Source organism: Periplaneta americana, chromosome 10 (assembly GCF_040183065.1).
Source record: "Periplaneta americana isolate PAMFEO1 chromosome 10, P.americana_PAMFEO1_priV1, whole genome shotgun sequence".
In the NCBI taxonomy this organism is placed as follows: Eukaryota; Metazoa; Arthropoda; class Insecta; order Blattodea; family Blattidae; genus Periplaneta; species Periplaneta americana.
Window position 1 is genome coordinate 32463276 of NC_091126.1, and position 23323 is coordinate 32486598.

The 23323-nt window shown below is 43.1% G+C and overlaps 1 long non-coding RNA gene across 1 annotated transcript in view; it reads right to left on the bottom strand.

Moving 5' to 3' along the window:
• The window catches only part of LOC138707566 (uncharacterized), a 33106-nt gene that overhangs the window by 8891 nt on the left and 892 nt on the right, over positions 1–23323 (bottom strand). The window lies entirely within an intron of this gene.

The window sequence follows — 23323 nt, forward strand, 5'->3', positions numbered from 1 at the left end:
ACGGGAAGACATGTGTTACGACTGCCTCCCTATCATTGTAATTTAAATCCAATTGAACTGATCTGGAGTCAGTTTAAAGGACATGTGGCTCGTAATAACAAGACTTTCACTTTAGCCGAAGTGCGTACCTTGCTAGAGGAGGTGATCGAACTTGTCACTGCTGAGAAGTGGAGAGCTTGTGTCCGCCATATTGTGGAGGAGGAAGAAGTCAAAATGTGGAATTTGGATTGACTCGCAGATGAAACAGTGGAGAGACTAATAATGTAAATACCGGTAGAAGCAGTGATACAGAAGAAAGAGAGAGTGACATGGGTGTGGAGCCGCTGGATGGTGACAGCGATTAAGAAGTAAAGAGGTATGTTAATTTAAATTAATTCTTGATTTCCGCATAAAACAGATCATGAAAGTCTATTAAAATATTTCTAGTTATAATTTTATTATAATGCATGTCATAATACAGGTTTTGTATTATAATATTAGGCCACTGGCGTGGCTCAGTTGGTTAAGGCGCTTGCCTGCTAGTCTGAAGTTGCGCTCTGGCGCGGGTTCGATCCCTGCTTGGGCTGATTACCTGGTTGGGTTTTTTCCGAGGTTTTCCCCAACCGTAAGGTGAATGCCAGGTAATCTATGGCGAATCCTCGGCCTCATCTCGCCAAATACCATTTCACTATCACCAATCTCATCGACGCTAAATAACCTCGTAGTTGATACAGCGTCGTTAAATAACCAACTAAAAAAATTATAATATTATTCATAATTCCACTTAAATTCACTGCATAGTACTATACTATGCTATACTGGTGTTGTGGAAGAGAAGGCCTGATGGACTTAATTACACCAGAATAAATAAATAAATAATTTGTGTAGCTGAATGTAGAAACGCATTATTATTGGTCCAGTAGACCTATGCTGATTAAGAGTGAAATACTCAAATTTAGTATGTCAGATGTACGCTTGTTTTAGTATTTATTTCTTCTTACGTTACAAGTAACTGTCGTATATTAAACTTATTAATATTTTTAATATGCAAATTATTGATATAGACAGTAATAAAAATGGAATTTCTTGGTATAGACTTTCGAAATATAGATTTTGTCACTTTAGGTTGTAAGTCAAATTAGTCGAACGTTTTTACGACGGACTGTAGTACCTTACCCTTCACTGATGGTAGAGAGTGTGAGTAGAGGGGAAAGCCTCTCAACCAAACTGAAATGGGGATTAGCACCGCCATCACCATCTTACAATATAATCAACTTCCCCCTTCCAACAACACAAACAATAAACACAACAGAAGCCCAATGCATTCCACACTCATATGCAAAACTGCCTTGCATTACCTCACTCCCTGCTACACAGCTACTCTCAGACTTTATAGACAGACGGATAAATGACCACACCCAAACACACATTCAATACCTTGAAAAATATATTTAAGAAAATTGAATAAAGCTATTGAAAGACTGAAATCATTCATCACTGTCATTGTCTTAAGTACACCACCCTCCAGGCTGGAGGCAGTAACAGCCACCATAAAGACCACTGAAGAACAATTGATAGAAACATCGCAGTTGCCCCATTCAGAAACAGCAACGATGTTGTCACTACAACACTAATTAAAAAAATCCACTCAGTAACAGATACTGCCACACAGCACAAATGGCTCTTGCAGACAGATGTGAAACTCTCCCCATCCTTCCTTTCAACAACCACCAGACACCAACAAAAGCACCAGTATACTATGGGCTCTATCTGACTCAGGACACAATAATCCACTGCAATGTTTGGTATCTGTACAACAACAGAACTGAGCTAACACACATGATACAGGAACATGACCCAGACATCATATGTCTAAACGAGATAGCAATTCGACTGACAGACAGATTCACTATGAAAGGATACAGAACCTACCAATATGACCGACCACATGCCCATCAACCCCACAGTGGAGCCATGACGACAAAATGCGACATTTATACCACAAACAACCCCTCCCCATCTTTCTGGATGACCACGAATGTGCTTTTATTCGAATGGATAGTGGGGACTCTCATATACATGTAGTCTCTCTCTGCTCCCCACTGATCAAACCTTTCCTGGAATCCATCCTCCAATACCTCAACAAATTCACAAACATTGTAATAGCAACTGATATTAATGCCAACCACCAAATCCTGCACAACAACCAGAACCCCAAGGAGTATGTCTAGTCATTCTTCTCTCCACTCTCTCCTACACACGAGTCCTCCTACTAGCCACAACTAGAAACCTTTATGGAAACAAAAATTTCACAACACCTGATAAAGTTTTCACCTCTCTCCCAACTACTACACCATATCACCTTAATTCAAGTCCTACACCCCTTAAAAACAGACCACTTCCCGTCCTACTGTAATCTGCCTCCTCTTCTTACCACCCCAGACAAACCAACGAGAATATATGTATATATGACTTCAAGAATGCCAATGGACGAAATTCGCAACATACTTGACAAACACTATCACATGTCAATCTCAAAAACTGACGACATTAACGAAGCACCAGATTTGTCCAGGTGCTGAATGATGCCAACACTCGCAGTACCCACTAAAGAATGAAAAACGGACATCGACTCCCACCAAGAGAGTGGCTCACCAACTATACATGCGGACAAATTACGTCGATGACAGACACCTGTACTGCTCCATACATGAAGACATATGAAACACAAGGACTGAAATGACTAATAGACAAACTCGACAATAGAACAATAAACCTGAAATCCTTCTGAAGAACAACGTGAATTCAGAGAAAAAATACGCACTCAGACCATCCCCTCTGTGACAAAGACAGTAATACATGACATGTCAGGCAGATTAAACCTCTTCCGCGACACCTCAGCAGCAACCCATACAACACCAAACAATCCAAACTTCAACCCAAACAGCCCTCTTTCTCAACATAACTAACCACGTCAGAAATAATCCCTGCCTCTACACCCGTTTCAGTGCCACAACCACTCTCCACAAAGGATGCTCTACTGGATATTACAGCCATCGAATTATCAAATCAAGAACACTTAAAAATTGCAGGAACTCTATCCCCAGACCTGACGGCATCACTTACGACATCCTGAGGAGACTACCACCTGTAGCACTCCACCACCTCACCAGATTAAACAATCTGTCTACGACTCGGATACAAACCCTATGCTGAAAACAGATATTCTATTTCCAAAGTCTGGTAAAGACGCCTCCCAACTATCAAACTAGAGACCAATCAGCTTGACAATGACCATCACTAAATGAATGGAGAAGTTAGTCGCGTCGCGCATGCTCATCTATCTACATGAGCGGAATCTGATCCCGGCCACTCAGGCTGGGTTCAGACCGGACATTCAGCTGAAGCAGGTGCTTACCACCATTGAAAAGGCATACGCACACAGACATGGTATGGATAGCAGACTTCAAGTGCAAACTCTCTTACTTGCATCTCACACACGAAATCGTCAGGTGGCTTTCTGGCTTCATATCAAACCAAACAGGACAGGTGAGACTCAGAAGGAGCGAGTTATGTCAACAATTCCAAATCAAAGTTGGGTTCCAGCAAGGCTGAGTCCTCTCCACAATCTTCTACAATAGCCTATCTACGATTCGGACATACCCCTCCCAATGACTAACAATGTAGAACTTGTCTAGTAAGCTGACGACAACACATCCTCGAATTTCCTGTGCCAGAGTCCAACTAAACAATACAATGCAGCGATACACGAGCTGGACCAACATGTGGCACATCAAAATTAATACACAGAAAAAACAAACATGTGTGTTCTGCCTCTGCTACTGCAGAGTAAACATCAACCCAATCACAATTAATATTACCCAAATCTCTCTGGCATCGTCTCACTTTTTTCAGCATTCCCATAAATTCCAAACTATCCTGGACTCTACTCGCAAACAGCATCTGGAGGAGAGTCACACATGAAAATAACCATGAGTTAATAAGAAACCTCTAAAAATCGACGTAAGAAGATTTTTATTAAAATCAGTTTACCAGTGTTTTCAATGTGAAGAGGGAGTTGCAGTAACTCCACTGACAGTTATTTATGCTGAGATGGAACCATATTTTATTACTGAAGAATAAGGTCGATTAGCAGAATCACTGTTATCAGCTTAAGCATTCATTCTTATAATACATTATTGCAGTAACTCCTCTGACAGTTATTTCTGCTGAGATGGAACCATATTTTATTACTGAAGAATAAGATCGATTAGGGTAGTGTTTCTCAAACTTTTCTTAAGTGGGGACCACTTTTTTAAGTCAGAACAGTTCCGCGGACCACCTTACTCTTGTTCCCTTTGAAAGCAAATTTATCATTTATGTAGCATATTTTAATACCAGTATACTTACATTTTAATGTAGACATAATTAATTAAAATTAATTTAATTCAATTAATTTTATATTAGTATTAACTAATTAAGTTAATGTTAATAGAAAAGAAGAAAATTTCTCATATCGTCATTTGCAAAAACAAATAAAAAAATTTATGCAGAAAGATGCCCAATTTTCAACAAGTAAAGATGCAATTTTGCATGTTCTATTATTGGTGTACGAAGTACAGTATGTGACCATTTGAATGTGCAGACTGGGTGTCAATAAAACTATTAAGAAAGTCATAAATACATGAAAAGGTTCGGTACTTTGGTCCTCTGTTATGAATTCAGGTGGTCCCTAGCTGGGTAACAGGCACAGCGCCAGATTTGCACGGAAAAATGGCGAGAAATACCATGTTCATAGTGCTTTATATCCCTCTCTTGTTGCTGAGAGTAGAGTGGGAAGGCGATAGACGGGTACGTTAAATAAATTTCTTAAAATATCAGTACTGGGAGAAAAAGTGAAAGGTGATTGCCATGTGTCATTTACAAACTCTGAGATTTTCAGCTATAGTGTGATACGCAATTCGATTGAATTTTATTTTTTTCTTCTGTCTTTTTTGAAGGACCACAAGGGCAGACATCGAGGACCACAGGTGGTCCGCGGACCACAGTTTGAGAAATGCTGGATTGGGGGAATCACTATAATCAGCCTGGTGATACTGCTTAAGCATTAATTCTTATAATATATTATTGCAGTAACTCCAGAGACAGTTATTTCTGCTGAGATGGAACCATATTTTATCATTGAAGAATAAGGTCGATTAGCAGAATCATTGTTATCAGCCTGGTGATACTGCTTAAGGATTAATTCTTATAATACATTTCTGCAGTAACTCCTCTGACAGTTATTTCTGCTGAGATGGAACCATGCTTAATCAATGAAGAATAAGGTCGATTAGGGGAATAACTGTGATCAGCCTGGTGATACTGCTTAAGCATTCATTTTTATAATACATTATTGCAGTAACTTCACTGACAGTTATTTCTGCTGAGATGGAACCATATTCTATCACTGAAGAATAAGGTCGATTAGCAGAATCACTGTTATCAGCCTGGTAATACTGCTTAGGGATTAATTATAATACTGTGACACCCGTCTAGAACGTTCTGGTCATGTCTGGTTGCCTCGGGAGTGTGCACGTGCATCCAGCAAGAAGGAAGGTGCGGGGAAGCGGAACTCGAGCTTCAGTAGGTGCTGTAGCGTGGTATGGAGCGAGGGGAAAGAACTGCGGTCCCAGAGGAAACACCTGGAAGTGGATTGTTGTGGAGGTCCAGAAGCTTCGCGACTCAGAATATTCTAGATGTTCATGGTAAATAAATAACACCGTGAGTTGCCGACGAGGGTGAGTAGTCAGTCAGTCGTGAGTTAGTTAGTCTTCAGTCAGCCTTCAAGTCTTGTCTTGGACAGTGGAGACATATCCAGAGGATCTGAGTTCGACGTGCAGTGAACTTGATTGGGTCCATAACTGTGGCAGCGTCCAGGTGAGTGCAACGTATCCGGAAGTCTTGAGTTCGACGTGCAGTGAATTTGAGTGAGTCCGTAACTGTGGCAGCATCCAGGCTAGTGCGGCGTATCCGGAAGACCTGGGTTCGCTGTGCAGTGAACTTGAACAGTGAGCTAGAACTGTGAACTGAGAACTGACAGTTTCGTTCTGCACATAGTGCTTGTGAACGTTACTTGGAATTAGGAGTACATTGTTGTTCTTCTCAATAAGACCAATGTATTGTCATTGTCGCTGTGTGGAGTTCAATAACGACTACTGTGTTGCTGTGTTGAGTGGAATACTCATTGTTGTAGGGCGAATCATTAAGAATAAAAGTCGCATTGTTGACGGGTGTGTGGTTAAAAGCAGAAATAAAAGTTACATTGGTGTCAGAAGTGGGATATTGCGGACATAATGGAGAATCTACAGCAGAGCCTGCAAGCCATGGCGGAACTGAAAAACGACATTAGTGAAGTAAAAGCAGACATGAAAAATGACCTTAGTGAAGTGAAAGACATGAACAAGCACATTAGTGAAGTGAAAGGAGACTTAAGTAAAAAATGACGTCACTACGCAAATTGGTAGCGTTTTGACGCACGTGGATGGAATTGTTACCATCATGAAAGATGAACTTAGAGCCGATTTCGACAAACTAAACGAGAATTCTGCAATTGTAAATACAGCAATGGCCGAACTAAGACAGGACGTAGACCATTTCGACGGCAAAATTCGCGCTCTCGAGCGTCGTCAAGAGCAGACGAGTGAGTTGCTGGATAGAAATGCTGAGAAAAACAAGCACATACTCGCATTAATGGATCAACATGCTGAAGAAAACAAGCATATACTCGCGTTAGTGGATCGCCTTGCTAGAGAACAGAAACAGATAATTGCCGAAGAAGTTCAACAGGCCATGGAAAAATCGGCAACAGAATTAAAGACCCTATATAGTGGCCCTGTGGAATCAACGCCTCCAGCCAGACATTCGAATGTTAAGACGCCGAAGTTCGACGGTACGATGTCCTGGGCTATCTTCCGATGCCAGTTCGAGGCTATTGCGGAGCATAATGGGTGAACACCTGCAGAGAAAACTACTCAGCTCCTGGCCACGCTTGACAGGCGTCGGAAATCCTTCACAGCATCGCGGAAAAGGGAACAGCCACAGAGATAAGAGAGGCGGCAGCATTTAGGACCCAACTGAAAACGAGGGTCCAACAGTCAGGCAAGTCCCTACAGGAATTTGCAATGGCCGTAGAACTGGCTCATAAGGCTCTCAGGGGCCTACCTATAGCTTCGTCGCTGGAGAGGTGGCCTAAACCTTCGGCAACGGAGTTCGAGACCCTGAGATCAGACAACAACTACTCTTGGCTGAGCATCGCTCCATCAATGACGCTCTGGTGGCGGCGCTCAGGATTGAGGCGGCCAAGTTGACAGCAAACATCTCAGCACTGCACCGGATTAGGAGCATCATGGCAGCTGACGCTGAGGAACGCCAACAGAAGTCACCCGAGTGACAGAGACGAGGAGCGCCCACCTGCTGGTCCTGCAGCAGACCCCAACACTTAAGGAGGGACTGCGACCAATCTGGCTACAGTCAGGAGAGAGAGGTGGCTGACGTTGAGGGACGCCAATAGAAGGCACCCGAGTGAAGGAGACGAAGAACTCCCACTGCTGGTCCTGTGGCCGACCTGGACACTTTAGGAGGGATTGCGACCGATCTAGCCACAGTCAGGAGAAAGAGGGGGTCGATGCTAGGAGGGACACATTGGCGCCATCATCACTATCCCCTCGGCTAATTCTGAAGCCGGTTAATAGAAGATGTGACGATGGGCTGATTGCGGAAGGATGGATAAGAGATCGGCCATGCAGAGTACTGGTGGACACCGGGGCAACGCTCACTATCGCCAGGCCAGAAGTTGTGCGTGACTGCCTGGGAGGACGCCACTGCGTCGATATGAGCTATGCACAGCTTCAGGCGAGAGTTTGTCCATCCAGAGAGAGGTCTTCCTGGATCTGACCTTGGGAAAGAGGAGACTGGAGATGTCGATTAGGGGAATCACTGTGATCAGCCTGGTGATACTGCTTAAGCATTCATTCTTATAATACATTATTGCAGTAACTCCACTGGCAGTTATTTCTGCTGAGATGGAACCATGCTTAATCACTGAAGAATAAGAACGATTAATGGAATCACTGTGATCAGCCTGGTGATATTGCTTAAGGATTCATTCTTATAATACATTACTGCAGTAACTCCACTGACAGTTATTTCTGCTGAGATGGAACCATATTTTATTACTGAAGAATATGGTTGATTAACAAAATCACTGTGATCAGGCTGGTGATACTGCTTAAGCATTCATTCTTATAACACATTATTCAATAAGATTGACAAACTTGTTGAAGACTATGTCTTAATTTCTCCCCCTAGTAGCCGCAGGACCTTGACATTGGTGGGGGAGCCTGTGAGTACCAATGAAACCGGGGACTGTACTGGTAGAGTTACTCATGCCAGAGAGATCCCGGTGGAGGTACCTGACAAAGAAGCGGCTTACCAAAATACCAACTGAAATCCAACCCAATTGGGGCTCCCAGCTGGAGAACCTTGGTGGGACTCCCAGTTGGAGCACCACTTTGGTGTACAGGTTGGTCTCCCAAGCCAAGGTGGAAAGCATCGTACCGAGGGCTGAATGGCACTGGGGTAGCAAAATAATCAGTGTCGCTAATGATCTCTGTAGGGCACCAGGTGACACCCTGCAGTACTTGGCCTTCCCAACATATTCGGGGCTCTGTGTTGGGTGACCTTTAGTTCCCCGGTTCTCGTGGGACCAAAATGCAGGACACAAGAACAAAAGAGGATGTTAGAGACTCTCCAGCTGAGAGACATCTAACATCGGATAAAGGGATGGGGATCACTGCCTCTTCCATAAACAGGCTGCACCTGGGCTCGAAAAGGCTATCAGGGGCAGAAAGAAAGAGAAGGAGAAGGGAAAGGGAAGCGATGTTGAGAACTGGGAGCATTGCGCACCCAGGCCCTTCATCTCTACCCACTGGTGTTGTGAGCGGAGCCGAACCAAAGACTCCCAAGAGGACTAGGTCTAGCACTGCCACTCCATCCTCGGCAGGGACTCAGCCTGTAAAGAGACCCAAGGGCATTGTTCCTGAAGTCTCTTACAGCGAGGCCTTAGCAACCTTTAAAATGGCTATCGTCGGGACATCATATCCTGATGACAAGCTAATAGAAAGTGACATTGGTCACATTCAGGCAGCGATCCTGAGGGGATTAGACGGCGAGCAATCTGGCGAGCCTCTACCACTCCTCAGGACATTTTCATTACAGGATGGGGCCCTGATCTACTATTGTGAGGATCAGAACTCATGTTTATGGCTCCAGAAATGCCTTAATGGAACAACAATTAGGGATAATTTTGTTCTAAAGGTAATGGATGCCAAGGAACTACCCAAACCAGTTAAGGTAGCCTTTAGGACCTGGGATCTTACGACCTCGGATCCTAAGGTGCTGCTGAGACGAGTTCAACTACTTAATCAAGGGCTCTGCACAGAGCATTGGAAAGTGGTTAATAAGCAGACCGTTTCAACTGGTCAGCGTTTAATTTTGCTGATAGACCAGGAATCGGCTGCAAAAATTTCAGAGAAGGGGCTGACCGCCTATACTGGGGTAGACAAAGGTCAATTCAAGATCCTACTCGACCCCAATAAAAAGGCGACTCAAGACGCTCAAGAGGCAGCTGCTGGAGTGGATGATTCTCCGGAGTCCATGGAGACTGGAATCCCGGAGGAAATTCCCGCTCAAGAGGCTGTATAAGTGAGTATTTTAATTGGGTAATTATGAAAGTAATTCAAATTAACCTTCACCATTGCAAGGCAGCTTCTGCCTTACTAAGCAAGAAACTGGCTAGTGAAAATATAGACATTGCTCTCATACAAGAACTATGGGTATACAGGGGATTTGTTAGGGGAGTTAACTGTACTGGAGGCACTCTTTACTGCCACAATACTGACAATCCAAGAACTTGCATTTATGTTAGAGACTGGATGAATGCTTTGCTTAAAGTAGAGTTCTGTTCCAGGGATGTAACTACTATAGAGACGTCCATATGGGAGGGGGGCAGAAAGAGGATTTTACAATTCTCATCTGCCTACCTTCCTTATGATGAACCTAACCCGCCATCGGAAACGGTGAGGAGACTCATCTCCCACTTCAAGGAAACGGGTAAGGAACTCATCATAGGGACTGATGCCAACGCTCACCATGTGCTGTGGGGAAGCACCGACATCAATCCAAGGGGCGAACAGCTGCTGGAATATCTGGTAAGTACGGACCTGAATATTCTAAACAAAGGTAACGAACCAACTTTTGTTAATTCACAGAGAAGGGAAGTTATTGATCTAACGCTGGGGACTAAATTGGTTGAGGACCTAGTTTCTAACTGGTATGTATCATCAGATACGTCTGCATCTGATCATAGATATATATATACTTTAGAATTAAATCACAGATCACTAATCCAGTGATCATTAGGAACCCGAGGAATACCGACTGGGACACATATAGGATGGACCTATTGGCATTGACAGCGGGTATATCAAGGGACATTCGTTCTATAATAGATGTGGAGTTTGCAGTTGACCAGTTGCAACAGTCAATTCTCCTATCATATTATGATAATTGCCATGCTAAGGTCGCAGGCTCGCCAAGATTGGTTCCTTGGTGGTCAAAAGAGCTAAGCGAACTTAGACGTAATACAAGGAAACTTTTCAAACTTGCTAGGAGAACTGGTGATTGGATTACCTATCAGAGGGAACTCACCAATTACAACAAGGCTATTCGGAAAGCAAAAAGGCAATCATGGAGGGACCACTGCGAAGGGATCGAAAGTATTCCTAGCAGTGCCAGACTCATGAAGCTAATGGCAAAAAGTGCTAACAGAAATGTTAGCACAATTAAACTCCAAGATGGCAGTTATACACAGTCTGGAAAAGAGACGTTGCTTCAATTAGCTAATGCACATTTTCCAGAATCAGAGGTAGTTAACAATGGTCGGATGGCTGATCAGGTGCGACCGGAACTGTTCCGCTTGTGTTCGAGCAAGGAGGACTGGGCCCTGGTCAGGGATGTGATCACGTTAACTAAAATAAAATGGGCCATTTATTCTTTTGACCCATATAAATCAGCAGGACCTGACCAGATCATACCTACACTGCTGCAACAAGGTATGGACTCTATACAGTCCATACTATGTAGCATCTATAGGGTCTGCCTAGCCTCTGGATATGTTCCACAGGCATGGAGACAGACCAAGGTTATATTTATACCAAAACCGGGGCGTCCAAGCTATGCTGTTGCGAAAGCATACCGCCCGATCAGTCTCTCCTAGTTTCTTTTAAAGACACTAGAGAAATTAGTGGATAGACATATTAGGGACAAGGTGTTGAAGGAGTTTCCTTTACGTAAGTACCAGTTTGCCTATCTACCTGGGAAATCTACAGAAGCAGCACTTCATCAGGTAGTCTCATCTATCGAGAAGGGGCTGGCTTTTAAAGAAAATGCCATAGGAGCTTTCTGGATGTTGAAGGAGCATTTGATAAAACTTCTTACGAAGTAATACTAACAGCACTTCAAGAACATAATGTACCTCCGCTTATTTGCAAGTGGATACATTACATGTTAAAAAACAGGCAAATTACCATGATCTTGGTTGGGGAAACGCTAGGGGTGTCTGTGGCTGGGGGCTGCCCACAGGGAGGCATTCTTTCGCCTCTGCTGTGGGACCTGGTAGTGGATGCCTTGTTGCGAGAACTCAACGAGGCTGGGTATCTTGCCATTGGATATGCAGACGATATTGCTGTAATCGTAAAAGGGAAATTTCCCACCACAGTCGTTGACGTGCTCCAAGTAGCACTGAAAAAGATTGAAAATTGGTGTAACAGAACTAAGCTTTCTGTTAATCCTAATAAGACGGTACTGGTACCTTTCACAAGGATGAGATCTGTGGGGAACCTTAGGGAACCCACACTCTTCGGTGAAAGAATACCATACTCTTCACAGGTTAAATACCTTGGACTTATTCTAGACAAGAAATTAACCTGGAAAGATCATTTAGATTATTGCATAGCCAAAGCATACAGGGTCTTTTGGACCTGTACAAGGATGCTTGGCAAAACATGGGGTCTAAAACCTAGGATTGTGTACTGGATATACATTACTATGGTTAGACCTATACTCTCTTATGCTGCACTTATGTGGTGGCCAAGAGTTAAATTAAGGAACTGTAGAACAGAACTCAACAAATTGCAAAGAGTGTTCTGCATTTCAGTAACGGGAGCCTTTAGAACGACTCCTACAGCGGCAATTGAAATGCTAATAGGACTCACTCCTCTGCATATTTGGATTGAAGCTGAGGCCCTTAAGGCATTTCACAGAATTTGCCGTCAGACAAAGGTGTTCAATGTTGAACACCTTAATCATCTCAAACTCCCTTGGGATAGGAGTGTCAGTGATGCCCTGAGCATGGAAACTGACATTTTAGAACCAAGGGTTTTGTTTGACAAAAAGTTCACAGTTACCTATCCAGAACGTAGTGAATGGAAGGACCGGACTAAACTGGTTAACAATAAGGGCCCAGTTTGGTATACTGATGGCTCCAAAACCAAATCAGGAACCGGAGTTGGATTGTTTGGCAATGGTACCAGACTTTCTTTTAGCCTGGGTCAATATGCCACTATCTTTCAGGCTGAGGTCTTTGCTATCTTAGCCAGTGTAAGGGAAAGTATTAGGAGGGGCTATTCAGGTAGACACATCCTTATACTTTCTGATAGCCAGGCGGCACTAAAGGCTATTGAATCGCCTTTGGTTAAGTCGAAACTGGTACTGGAGTGCCGGAATACCCTCATGACACTGGCAAACACTAACTCGGTTCATCTGAGGTGGGTACCAGGACATGCAGGGATTCACGGAAATGAGAGGGCGGATGAGGCTGCTAAAGATGGAGCTGAGACCCCATTTATAGGACCAGAACCTGTGTTGGGACTATCTTCAAGACCAATTAAGCAGGTCATCAGGGATTGGGCTCACAGACGACATATTAGTTACTGGAACTCAATTAAGGGCTGTAATCACAGCAAGGCCCTTATCAAAGGTCTTGCAAGGACAAAATCGAATGAGCTGCTGAGACTTAGCAAAAAGCAGCTCTCTTGGGCAACAGGATTTCTTACAGGACACTGTGCCCTGAAGAAAAACTTATACAGGATGGGACTTATTACTGACCCACTGTGTATAAGATGTTCACAAGGAGATGAGTCAGTAACTCATCTGCTGTGCGTTTGCAATGCGCTTGCACAACAAAGATCTCTCTTTTTTGAGAATCACTTTCCAAAACTTGAAGAGATCTCAAAGGTCCCAGTCCAAAGTTTGATACATTCATCAAGAACTTGAAACTTTTGGACTGAAAGGGATGAACGACAGGGATGCGCAATAGATCTTATAGGTCTAAGTGCTTGGGCCGGAAGGAACACCCCTGTTAAATCTAATATCTTAATTTGACAACAGTATAACACTAAGCATAATCACTAATTTGATGATTTCAATACACATCAGGAGAGAAAAGCCATCAATAAACTAGTTCCTATCAATTTTTTGTAAAGAAGTGCAAGAAAATGCTTTCAATTGGAATTTTTGAAACTTTGAATGAGACTCTTGTGTCTTTCCATGGAAGATGTCAATTTCGCATGTAGGGATACCAAAGAAGCCCGCCAAGTATGGGATAAAAGTTTTCAGTATTGTTGACATATAATTATTTTATACTGCAAATATGGAGTATACATGCCCCAACAACAAGAAGGACCATTTGTGATAGACAATAAACCACAAGCTGTGGTGAAATGATTGTGCCCACCGATTTATAAATCTTTTCGTAATGTGATCTTAAATAACTAGTTCACAAGCTAAAGTTTGTTGAAGACAATGCTGAGGGACCACAAACCAGGGTTGCCAGACGTTCTGGATTTCCTAGGATTGTTCTGGATTTTAATGGTGTGTTCTGTGTCTTGGATTAAAATATATTTGTCCTGGAATGTTAAGAAGATTGCAAAAATACAATTCTTTGCTCATTTCTGTAAAATTATTTTCAAAATGCCTTATTCATTTTTTTCAAGACCCTGTCCAACCTATGTTCAGTGTTGTCGTCAATGCTGCCTGGGGGTTCTATTGAAATAAAAATGATAATACTATAGTACGTATTAGGTATTATACAGTACCTTTGCTCTTTACTCTCTTTGGAAGTTGATTTTATTATTGATATGATTTAAACACTGTATCATGCATTTTTTTCTGCATAGATCAGGCATAATATGACATTATTTTTCCAGACTCTTATCAATAATTCAAAGGAAATTTCATGATCTAACAAAATGTAACAAAATTAAAAGTTTAGGCCGTATATAATTAGTTGAAATACATAAAACTGATAAAATTTGATGTATTACATATTGAAAATTCAAATGTGTAGTCACGTTAAGGTATGCTGTAACATCATCTGTCCTGGTTTCCTGATGAGAGAACTGGCAACCCTGCCACAAACTCACAATTGTGGAAACAATCCATAAGAACACAAGAGAGTTGCCTAGTGTCTCTGTCAATGCAAAATGCAAGGAAGAATATAGTAGTGTGTTCAGTTTCCAAGAGAACTGCACTATTGCATCTTACATATCAAAGAAGAATCGATGTGTAGTGTTAATATCCAGCATGCAGCGTGACAACAAAATAGATGAAACCACAAGGGGCAAAAGAAAGTCAGACACTGTCTCATTCTATAATGAGACTAAAGGCAGAGTCGATACTGTCGGCCAAATGTGTGCTGAGTATGATGCAGCGCGAAATACCAGATGTTGGCCCATGGCATTATTTTACCATATCCTGAATGTTGTAGCAATAAATGGCTACATCACCCATAAAGTGAATACTGCAACTGTAACACCAAGAAGAAAATATCTGAAAGAATCCGCAAAAAGTTTAGTAGGAAGCCAACTGAAGAAGAATAGGGCTCAGAATAAATACAATCCAATGAACCTAAGAAAATCAGCAGCAAGACTGTGTAGAACAACCATACAGGGACATGCTCCTGAACCCCCCTCAACCTGGAAGAAGAGGACGTTGCTATCTATGTAAAGACAAAGAAAAGAAATATTTCTGTCGAAAGTGTAATAAATGGTTTTGTTTGAGTCAATGCATGCATGTTATGTGACAGTTGCTCAAGGCACAACGACTGATATTTTCGTTTTGAATTGTGGGTAGGCTGTGTTACGAACTAGTTTTTATAGTAAAATATTTTTTTGTCACTCATAGTTCAGCTTATTAATTTAAAACAAATCTATTAATTATTATAGGACGTGTGAGTATTTTGAAGAACATTTTGTATCACACAAAATTAAAGCCTATAATTTTTTAATTTCATGATGTTATTTATATTTTAGTATTGTATTAATATTGGCAAAAGAATATTAGGACTAAAACAAAAATGATGATATATGAATCCATAGTTAAAATTACATTACTCTATGGATGTGAAGTTTAGCAGATACCTGAGCATATGAAAAATAAGCTTCTATCTACTGAAATGGATTTCCTGAGAAGATTAGCCATGAAGTCAAGACTAGATAGGGTCAAGAACGAAGATATTAGAAGACTTGTGCATAAAGAAAAAACAGTCATCAAAGCAATACAAAGAAAATAATCTGGTATGGACATGTTCAGCGGATGGAAAACGAAAGACTGCCGAAAACTATCTTGAAATGGGTTCTAAATGGGAGAAGAAGAAGAGGGCGACCGCGAGATACATGGATTAAAGGAGTTAAAAATGCTATGTCACAGAGAGAGTTACAAGATGGTGATTGGGAGGACAGAAGAAGATGGCAACTAGGATCCAGAAGGTGGCCCTTCTCGCTGTGAAACCGGATATATATATATTGTGACGGCCACGTGAGATTCGATCTCACAACCGATGGAGGAAGGGCTAAGTCGGCCATGTTTTGGGCGGGTTGCGCGCGCATCTGCTTCCTGGGGCATGTGCTATGGCGGAGAGGAGAGAGGGGAGAGAGCGACCGCGGCAGAGACGGGAGATTTCGAGATTATACGAGAGCGCGAACTCTCCAGAAACTATGGTTTCGTTATAAAAGAGAAGACGCAAGTGAACGTCAGTCAGTCAGTAAGTAGTGTTGTATAGTCGGTGAACAGAAAGCCAGCCAGTCTTGTGTAGCAGTGAAGCCAGCTTCGAGACCGGAGTCCGACTTGAGTGTGTCCGCAGCTGTGCGAGCGTCCGAAGTCCTGAGTTCGAGTGCAGTGGACCACAGTTGGGGGACCTGAGTTCGAGGTTCAGTGGACTATCTCTGAAGGTCTGTGGTTCGAGATACTGTGAACTTGAGTGACTGAGCTAGAAGAACTAGCCAAGGCAAACGAACTGAGAACTGACAGTTCTGATTTGTAAATAGTGCTTTGTGAACATTAGTTAAGATTAACAGTTCATTATTGTTCTCAATAATCCAAGTAAATTGTCATTGTCGTCTGTGGAGTGCAATAACGAATACTGTGTTACTGTGTGGAGAGCAAATCCCATTGTTGACGGGAGCAGAATTAAATTGTAGAAAGTGAAGAGTAATTGTTGAAATAATAACATTACATTGTTGTTTAGTATAAAATTTACACTGGTGTCAGAATCGGGACATTATCGACAATGGAGAACCTACAGCAGATCCTGCAAGCCATCGCGGAAATGAAAGCTGAAATGAAGAACGACATACGTGAAGTGAAAGCAGAAATGAAAGACGACATGAACAAGCACATCAGCGAGTTGAAGAACGATATAAGTGAAGTGAAAACGGAGATTAAAAGTGACATAAGTAAAGTGAAAATGGAGATGAAAAGTGACATAAGTGAAGTGAAAGGCGACATAAGCGGAGTGAAAGGCGACATAAGCGGAGTGAAAGGCGACATAAGCGGAGTGAAAGATGACGTCACTACGCAAATTGAAAGCGTTTCGGCCCACGTAGATGGAATTGTCGCCAACGTGAAAGACGAACTTAAGGCCGATTTGGATAGACTAAACCAGAATTTTACAACTATAAACGAGACAGTAGCCGAGTTGAGGCAGGATGTAGACCATTTTGACGGCAAAATTCGCGCTCTCGAACGTCGCCAAGAGGAAACGAGTGTGCTGATGGACCAACATGCTGTAGAAAACAAGCACATCCTCGCGTTGGTGGATCGCCTGGCTAGAGAACATAAACAGATAGTTGCCGAGGAGGTTCGACGTGCCATGCAAGAAGCGGCCACAGATTTGAGGACTCCATACACTAGCCCTGCGAAACCATCGCCTTCAGCCAGACATTACAACGTCAAGACGCCGAAGTTCGACGGTACGACGTCTTGGGCGATATTCCGTCGCCAGTTCGAGGCCATCGCGGAGCACAATGGGTGAACGCCAGCAGAGAAAACTACTCAGCTGCTGGCCGCGCTTCAGGGACAGGCATCGGAGATTCTTCACAGCGTTCCAGAAGATGGGACAGCCGCTGAGATATTGGCGGCCTTGGAGGGACGTTATGGTGACCATCAACTTGCGGCAGCATTCAGGACCCAACTGAAGACGAGGGTCCAACAGTCAGGCGAGTCCCTAAAAGAATTTGCGATGGAGGTGGAACAACTTGCCCATAAGGCCCTCAGGGGCCTACCACCTAACTTCGTTGCTGGAGAAGCGGACTACACCTTCGGCAGCGGAGTTCGAGACCCCGAAATCAGACAACAGCTACTCTTGGCAGAGCATCGTACCATCAACGCAGCTCTGGCGGTGGCCCTCAGGATGGAGGTGGCCAAGTCGGCGGTGGGAGTCTCAACACCGCACTGGATCAGGAGCGTCACGGCGACGGATGCTGGGGGGCGCCAACCGAAGCCACCCGAGTGGCAGAGGCGAGGAGCGCCTACCTGCTGGTCCTGTGGCAGACCGGGACACTTGAGAAGGGACTGCGACCGATCCGGCCACAGGCGGGAGAGAGGTGGCCGATGTCGAGGAGCGCCAGCAGTCAACGGAGCAGTGGAGACGACGGGCGCCCGCCTGCTGGTCCTGCAGCAAACCAGGACACTTGAGAAGGGACTGTGACCAATCTGGCCACAGGCAGGAGAGAGAGGTGGCCGACGTCGAGGAGCGCCAGCAGTCAATGGAGCGGCGGAGACGACGGGCACCCACCTGCTGGTCCTGCGGCAGACCGGGACACTTGAGGAGGGACTGCGACCGATCTAGCGACTGACGGGAGAGGCGGCCGACGTCGAGGGAAGACAACAGTCACCAGAGCGGCGGAGACGACGGGCGCCCACCTGCTGGTCCTGCGGGAGACCGGGACACCTAAGGAGGGACTGCGACCACTCTGGCCACCGGCAGGAGAGAGAGGTGGCTGACACCGAGAGGAGCCAACAGTCGCCTGAGCAACGGGGACGACGGGTGCCCACCTGCTGGTCCTGCAGTGAACCTGGGCACTTGCGGAGGAGTTGCGACCGACCTGGCTACAGTCAGGAGAGAGAGGGGGCCGATGCTAGGAGGAGCACGTCGGCGCCATCATCACCGTCCCCTCGGCTCGTCCTGAAACCGGTCAACAGAAGATGCGACGATGGGCTGATTGCTGAAGGACGGATGAAAGGCCGTCCATGCAGAGTACTGGTGGACACCGGGGTGATGCTCACTATCGCCAGACCAGACGTCGTGCATGGCCTACCTGGGAGGACGCCACTGCGCCAATATGAGCTACGGACTGCTTCAGGCGAGAGCTTGCCCGTCCAGAGAGAGGTCTTCCTGGATCTGACCTTGGGGAAGAGGAAACTGGAGATGTGGGTGTTCGTCGCCAACATCACCGAGGACGTCGTCCTGGGACTCGACGCCATGCGGTTACTCGATGCGACAGTGGACGTCTGGCGCCGTATACTCCGTCTTGGTCGGGATGAAGTGTTCCTGATGGACGCCGAAGAACAACCCGTGGCCAGCGAGCTCTCCTTGGAGGGCCAAGTGGAAAAGCAAGATAGCAACCACGCAGTACAAGTATCGCTGCCTAGCCAAGCCCAGGATGGGGTGGCACTACCATAAGGAGGGAGCAGCCAGAGGACCCCAAACGTTGGACTGACTAGCGGCCTACCAAGGGACTGTCCGGGGCAGCCAGTCCTAAGGAGGGAGCAATGTGACGGCCACGTGAGATTCGATCTCACGACCGACGGAGGAAGGGCTAAGTCGGCCGTGTTTTGGGCGGGTTGCACGCGCATCTGCTTCCTGGGGCATGTGCTATAGCGGAGAGGAGAGAGGGGAGAGAGCGACCGCGGCAGAGACGGGAGATATCGAGATTATTCGAGATCGCGAACTCTCCAGAAACTATGGTTTGGTTATAAAAGAGAAGACGCAAGTGAACGTCAGTCAGTCAGTAAGTAAGTAGTGTTGTATAGTTGGTGAACAGCAAGCCAGCCAGTCTTGTGTAGCAGTGAAGCCAGCTTCGAGACCGGAGTCCGACTTGAGTGTGTCCGCAGCTGTGCGAGCGTCCGAAGTCCTGAGTTCGAGTGCAGTGGACCGCAGTTGGGGAACCTGAGTTCGAGGTTCAGTGGACTGTCTCTGAAGGTCTGTGGTTCGAGATACTGTGAACTTGAGTGACTGAGCTAGAAGAATTAGCCAAGGCAAACGAACTGTGAACTGAGAACTGACAGTTCTGATTTGTAAATAGTGCTTTGTGAACATTAGTTAAGATTAACAGTTCATTATTGTTCTCAATAATCCAAGTAAATTGTCATTGTCGTCTGTGGAGTGCAATAACGAATACTGTGTTACTGTGTGGAGAGCAAATCCCATTGTTGACGGGAGCAGAATTAAATTGTAGAAAGTTAAGAGTAATTGTTGAAATAATAAAATTACATTGTTGTTTAGTATAAAATTTACACTGGTGTCAGTTCACTGTGTCGTACATTGTAATTTATTGCCTAATATAGAATATTGTAGTTGATTGAATACATGTTACAATTGTTTCAAGTGTTTTTCCGAATATGGAGAACGGCTGGATAGACAGGTTTAAAACCAGGCACAACATTGTTTACAATGAAGTCTATGGGGAAAGCAGCAGTGTGGTACCAGAGACTATAAACAATTGGAAGGAGGGAAGCAAAGATGTCATTCAAGGTTATTAACCTAGAAACATTTTCAATGCTGATGAAACTGGGCTTCTTTATAATATTCTTCCCAGTAAAACATTGGGTTTTAAAGGTGAGAAGTGAGAATTTTCTTTTCCATTTGTCTTTATGGTTACGGTCAATGTATCCCTTTTGTGTAAAACTATAGCCCTAGCATTAATTTGTAAAATAGGGCTACCTACCCTTGGAGAAAATAATAATAATAATAATAATAATAATAATAATAATAATAATAATAATAATAATAATAATAATAGTAATAATAATAATAATAATAATAATAATAATAATAATAATAATAATAATAATAATAATAATAATAATATTAAAGGTGAGTAATGCCATGGGGGTAAGCTGAGCAAGCAAAGATTAACTGTTTTGCTAATGCTGATGAGTCGGCAAAGTTACCTCCACTTGTGATACAAAAATTAAAAAAGCCATGGTGTTTCAAGAACATTAAAAATCTGCTCACCAAATATGAAGCCAACAGTACAGCGTGAATGAGGAGCAGCATCTTCTCAACTACCATGCATGCCCTGGATGCTAAAATGGTGGCACAGCAAAGAAAAATACTACTGCTGCTGGACAGGTGTCCTGCACATCCACAAGATTTGGAGCTCAAGAATATAAAATTAGTGTTCTTCCCAGCAAATTGCACCAGTGAGCTTCAGCCTTATATCTGAATATAATAAATACTTTAAAATCCAAATACAGGAAGAGACTTGTCAATAAAGCTGTTTTCATGCATGAAACTTGTGTAAATGTTAGTAAAATGAGTGTGTCAGCCCTACATGCTATGCACTATGTGGCTCATGCATGGCTAAATGTTACTCCTGCAACAGTGTCTAATTGCTTCCGAAAGACAGGATTTTGTTTTGAGGAAGAACAAGTAGATGTGGTGTAGGAGCAACTGCATGATGAGCCCAACAAATGGTCCATGGTAGCAGAGTCGTCATTTGAAGAATATGTCAACATTGATACTGATGTGATTACCATCCATGGTGCCTACTATAGATGACATTGTTTCCAATCATCAAGAAGGCGGAGATGATGATGATGATGATGATGATGATGATGATGTTGGAGAAGTAGAAGGGGAAAGAGTACCAATGGCAGTCCCGACAAGTCAAGAAGCGATGGATGCTCTCACAATCTTGAGGCAGGGGCATACAATGCTTTGTATGCATTGGAGAGACAGTGGAACAAATTCAAATGCAGAAGAAGTGCAAACAAAGATTTCACATTTTTTCAAACAGTGTACAATTAAATGCAATTTATTTTGTGTTAAGATGATCAAATTGTGGCCACATTAGTTTCATTAATAATTTTGAACTTTTTATTATTTCTTGTATTTCCTGTCATTTACATTTTTTTCTATCAGTCCTCTAAAATGTAAAAAAGGGTTCCACTGTAAATAAATAGAACTCATTCTTGGCAATCTATTGGTGTGCATAACGCGAAGAAATGGTTTTTAGGGGTTTTGAATTTTGAGGATTCAAATGTGTGCTTCTAAAACTAGGTAGGCTACTATTAACGAAATGTTCACCACATTTCACAAACATGTCTCTCAATATACTGCTTCAGGGTTCCTTTTGTTTATTAATCTCTTGTAATATACACAGAGAACAAGAATTTTCGACCTAAATGAGTGTTGGAGTGAACCCTCAAATTTCAATTGTATGCAAACATTTTTTGCACACATTTAAAGTCTTTCATTATGTCTGATACTACAAGTTTTCAACTGCGAAAGTCTATAGAATCCATGTCCACAAATCTCACAGATGAATAGGTTCCTTTGTAAGTGAGTTAGCACATGCAAATGTAAATTGCTACTTGTTCTGAACAGAGTTGTGCAGACTGGCCCATAGCTCAGCACTGCGAGTCCTAATGCATCCGCAGCCCAGCCCACCCAAGACCAACACTGCTTGACACGGCCATTTCCTAGCCCAGTGCACTGGGCTTCCAGCCCCCAGCCCAAGCCCGCAGCGCTGCACCAGTTGATCGCATTCTACTGCTTTCCTGCTTGCACACATCGGTTGTGCTTTCGCTTGGCGTGTGGCATGAGGATACAGTTACTCGCATACCGGACACATTACAAAATTTAATTATTTTCCACTGCTGTTGAACACAGATTTAAAAACTGTCTCTATGGTACTTCTTTAATTTCCATCCGACTCTGTTGTTTTAAACACTCTAGCAGCGATTTTCTCCTTCAACACTTTTTCTCTAGAGAGACTATATTTTAGCATGTATGCTTTCAAGGCCGGTATCTGGGATGAAGGTCTTCTGGGCTGCTATTACACTATCAAAGTTCTTTGACAAAGATTTTTTATAAAATACATATTATAAAATATGACTGTTTAATGGGTTTTCTTTTATAAAAGTTTCTTTCATAAAAGATCTTTTATAAAATGTAAGTTCAGCTTGTTATCTTTGATGAAAGATTTCTATACCATGAAATAAATATGGCAGAACGCAAATATAACTGGACTGTTGCTACCACAAAAATTCTGATTTCGGAGTATGAAGGAAATGAAATGTAAACAAATAATGTTTATAATATAGTATTAACATTATATGGCCGAATTCAGAAATGCATATAGAGTGTTAGTTGGAAGGCCGGAGGGGAAAAAGACCTTTGGTAAGGCCGAGGCATAGATGGGAGGATAATATTAAAATGGATTTGAGGGAGGTGGGATATGATGATAGGAGACTGGATTAATCTTGCACAGGATAGGGACCGATGGCGGCGTTATGTAGGGCGGCAATGAACCTGCGGGTTCGTTAAAAGCTATTTGTAATTAAGTAATATTTTATAATAATTTGTGTAACTTTTCAAGTCGTCTCATTGTAGCTCTTTCAGTAAGTTCTGATGTATACCTCTCTCATCACGTTTTGCAATCCACGGTTTAACCCCTGACCACATATTTGTATTGTGATCAGGAGTTTAACCCAAAGGCGTTTCTTTCTCAGTTACATGCATGTTGTAATATTTGAACTAATTTTAGCTAAACAAGCATAATACTGTTCTTTATTCATGGCGTTGTAAATTTAACGCGTAAATATTGGTATAAACAAATCATAAACTTAAGGCGTAAATATCAGTATCAACAAATCCACGGAACACATGTTCATTGTTGTGGAACAAGTGTTAGGAGAGATTTGTTCCTAATTTTAGATTATCTTTGATAAAATCTTTTAA